Source organism: Narcine bancroftii, chromosome 2, assembly GCF_036971445.1.
Source record: "Narcine bancroftii isolate sNarBan1 chromosome 2, sNarBan1.hap1, whole genome shotgun sequence".
Taxonomy (NCBI): Eukaryota; Metazoa; Chordata; class Chondrichthyes; order Torpediniformes; family Narcinidae; genus Narcine; species Narcine bancroftii.
The window spans coordinates 23,226,796-23,231,453 of NC_091470.1; positions in this window are offsets into that span (position 1 = coordinate 23,226,796).

Below are 4,658 nucleotides of genomic sequence, written 5' to 3' on the forward strand. Positions count from 1 at the left end.
TGTCCTCGGTGGGTGGGTGCTGAACAAGGTATAGCACATGTCTGGCAGTGACCTGGTCCAGGGCAGCGACCACATGGTAGAATTTGGTCATGTCAGACCACGTGGCTGAACCAGGCCTCCGGCTCCTCAACCCAGAATTCAGGCAGTTTCACGGCTATAGCGCTGATCCCAGGCCCGCTCATGATGGGTTCAAAGATGTTTGAACCAATCGGGGTCACCATTTGTCGCGGCAGCTACCCTGCTCCTGCAATAACACACACACACAACCAGATGGGTTGAGCTCAGAGAGCAGACTAGTGCACTTATACTCCCAGCCCAGACCTGGCTGGAGAACCGCGCTGGAGGGCGCTGTCGTCACCCTGGCATCACGTGGTCCCCCAGTGTGGGTTTCTGAAGGAAGGGAAACCCCCCCCCGCAACGGCGCCATTTTGACCGGTTTCCCCGCCGCGTGGCTTACAAGCAGGGCCGGTTCGCCTGTCTCGTGGTGAGCCGTCACATTATGAAAAATAATTATGAATACAGTTGGTTACGAGTTATAGACAATGTACATATGCTCAGAAATTCTTGTTTGCTTCTTGGTCTTTTTAAAAATAAAAGCAATAATATAACATTAAATATAAATTAAGATGATAAATGCAAAAGGTAGATAGAATTATTATAGTTATCACAGTGCAGGAGAAGTGACGTTACAATTGTGCAAACAATCCTTTTGTATCGGAGCAGTCCATAATTTGTGCAAAAGGGGAGGTTCAAGAATCTGAAAGAAACCGTCCTTGAACCTAGTATTCAAGCTTCAGCAAGTAAAAGTTCTGACCAGGATGATGGGAGTCCTTCATGAAATTGACTGTTATCTTGAAGCAACACCCCATAGACGCAATCAATGTATGGGAGGTTGGAACCTTTGAGGCAATGTCTGTTGCCTTCTGCATTCCTGGGAACTTGAATTACCAAACCAGACTTTGATGCAGTCCGTATGCTGTGCACCTGTAGGAGTTTTATAGTATTTGATAACAGGCCACTAAAGAAAGTAGAGTCGTTGGGTTTCCTTCTTCACAGTCACTTTGATATGCTGGCTCCAGGAAATTTGAATGTACGAACACTCTCCACCTCTGTCCCATCAATGTGGACCGGGGCATGGTCCCTCGGCTTCTCCTTCATAAAATCAACTGTAGGTTCCTTTGTCTTGCTGATGTTGAAAGCAAGTTTTTTTTTGTTTTGGTACCATCCAACCAGGTATGCAATAATCACCATCGTGTATCCCGATTCATCAATTCCTTTTATTCATTCAATGATGAAGGTGTCAGCATATTATAGATTGGCTTGGAGTTGAACTTGGCTACACAGTCATAATTGTACAGGATGTTGAGCTTGGGACAAAGCACACACTTGATGGTCAGCGAGGAGGTGATATTGGTGATCTACACCGATTGGGATCTGTCAAAAAGGTTCAGAACTGCTGCTCTAGACTCAAATGTTAATATTTTGCTTGAGAAAAATTGTCACTGGGCCATTTCCTTTGGAGTTATAAAACCGTGCACGTAACGAGTCAATTAGGTATAATTAAAACTGGTTTTCAAACTTTTTCTTTCCACTCACATGCTACTTGAAATAATCCCTTCCTAATCACAGAGCACCTGTGGTATAGGTGTTATGTGAGTGGAAAGAAAAAGTTTGAAAACCACTGATCTAGATGAACAGGGATATGCAGAGTCCCAGGATCCTCTGTTTGGTTATAGTTTTGCTGGTGTGATGGTGTTAAATGCTGAGGTCTAGTCACTGAACAACAACCTGACGTAGGCGCTCTTGTGGTCCAGGTTAAAGGGTAGGTGGAATTTATTTAAATTTTAAACTGGAGGCGGTGCAGAGGAGATTCACCAAGTTGATTCCAGAGATTTAGCGGGGGTGTCTATGAGGAGAGATTGAGTCATCTGGTGCCGTACTCGCCTGAATTTAGAAGAATGAGCAGGATCTTATGGAAATATATAAAATTATGAAAGGCATAGGTAAGATGTTCCCATTGGTGGAGGAGACTAGAAATAGTGGACATAGCCTCAAGATCCAGGGTTGTAGATTTAAAACAGATTCTCAAAGTGAGGTGTATGCCCCTCTGGTGGGATGTGGGGCTTAAGAATATTCTAGTGGGGTGTAGGAATATTTTGGGAAATGATTTAAAATGTTGGTTTGAGAAATTAAACTCACTATTTTGGTGTGTAAGATGTGACTTGGTAACACTGTCAGTACAGCACAATTGTGGTAACTTCCAAGTAAAATCACTTGGTTCTTTTTATTTTCATAACATGCTTTTGCTCTTCCCATATTTCGGTTGTTTCTCTTATTGTTTTCCTTGGTTAACATTATATTTTTTTCTAACCAATCTTATCATCATCCATTCTAAATTATCTCATTGGCGATGAGGATTTCAAATTATCCCAACAATCATGTCTCTGTCCATATCCCTTTATTTTTTTCAGTTCAGTAGTGATTGAAACCTGTATCTGTAGGTATCTTTGTGCACTAGCGTATTGATGTGGGAGGGGGGGGCAGCAGGTCCGCCAAGGCACCTGCCTGAGGGGTATAACAAAATCGGAAAAAAATAGGGACCCCAGAAAGTATAGCGTGAGGCCAGCGCAGTTTTCTCTGCAAGAAAAAATATCAGAAACAGCGCAAGTGTTTTTTTCTTGTGTTTTTTAGGATCAGTTTTTCCTTTGAAGATTTTATTGCTTTTATAAGACAGCATATTAAATTATTTTGTGATACTAATTTACATTCAATAGAGGATAAGTTTATTATTTGGGATGCATTAAAAGTATATTTGAGATGACAGATTATAAGTTGTACTTCAAAAATTAAAAAGGATTATATGAGAGATACAGATAAATTAGAAAAAAGAAATAACAGTATTGGAAAAAGATACTCAAAAATCACCTTCAGAGGTAAGGTAATTAATCTGAAGTTACAATATAATACAACGTCAACTTATAGAACTGAGAAAATGATCCTTAGATCTAAACAGAAATATTATGAACTTGAGGAAAGATCTCATAAAGCTCTGGCTTGGCAATTAAAGGCAGAACAAACTTTGAGAATGATTAATTCAATACAATGAGATAATAAGAAAGTGACATTTAAATCTCAAGAAATAAATGAAACTTTTAGGGAATTTTAATGTTATTTTAGGGAAAAATAACATTACCTAGATTAACTGAAACAGATAAAGATAATTTGGACAGAACATTTACTGAGCAAGAAGTTAACAAAGCACTTAATTGTTTATAAAATAATAAGTCTCCTGGAGAGGATGGATGTCTACTGGAATTTTATAAACAATTTAAAGATTTAGTAATTCCTTTATTTATGTAGGTAAAGTCCAAGCTTTTAGGTTACATTTTCTTCCAGAAACTTTTTCAACAGTGATAATTACAGTTATTCCTTTAAAAAAAGACAGACTCATTAAAACTAGCTTCTTATTGACCTATTTTGTTTTTAAATGTTGATTATAAAATTGTGGCAAAGGTATTAGCAAATAGAATAAACGATTGTCTTCCTGAATTAATAAATATGGACCTAATGGCTTTTGTTAAAAATAGACAAACTTCTGAAAATATAGTAAGTTTAAGAATAATTCACTTAGCACAAAAAAAGAAGCATGTAAGTATTATGGTTGCATTGGACACAGAAAAAAAACTTTTGATAGATTAGAATGGGATTTTTTATTTAAGGTTTAAGGTAAATTTGGCTTTGGTCTTAATTTTGTAAATTGTATCAGAGCATTTTATAAAAATCCTACAGCTAAGGTAATAACTAATCGCAATAACAAATATCACAATCATTTAATTTGACTAGATAAAGTAGGCAGGAATGTCCCTTATCTCCAGCTTTGTTTGCTTTGGGTACAGAACCTCTTGCCCAAATGATCCATATGGTTCAGCAGTTGAAAGGTTTTATGGTAAATCAAACTGAGCATAAGAGTAATCTATTTGCAGATGATGTGTTGGTATATTTAACTCAACCAGAATTATCATTACCTAGACTTTATAAACAACTGATAGATTATGGAGGAGTTCCAGTTTACAAAATAAATTGGGATAAAAGTAAGGTAATAGAATTAGTACAGAATGATTATTCACAATGTCAAAAAGACATTCAATTTAAGTGGACTGATACTGGGATTAAATATTTAGGAATACGTACAGATAATAACTTGAAAAAATTATATACATTAAATTATATTCCAGAGGCATGAGGGACACCTCTGCCCCTTTGTCTAACTCCATCTTCAGGGGATGTCTGTTTATTTTCAGCTGTATAAAGATTGCTGTGTTTCCTCCATTCCTCGATGTGTAATATTTCAGGAGCTGAAATTTCAGGAACTTGAAGGTCAGCTGTTGGGCTGTTATCATTATCATTGCTAGGTTGCCTCTCTCTCTCTGCAATTGTTTTGACTTTAGCTGCCCGTTTATTTGCAGGCCACCTGAGGTTTAGAAGTGGACATTTAGCTTTGATATGTCATTCTGTTTTGCAATGGTTATTTGTAGAATTTTTGAAGAAACAGTTTTCTGGTCAGTGGTTGTATTTCCCAAAACAGAAGCATTGTTGGTGGGAAGACCTCCCAACCAGTTGACCCACGTCCAAGATTTTATCTGCCATTTCAGAGCTGC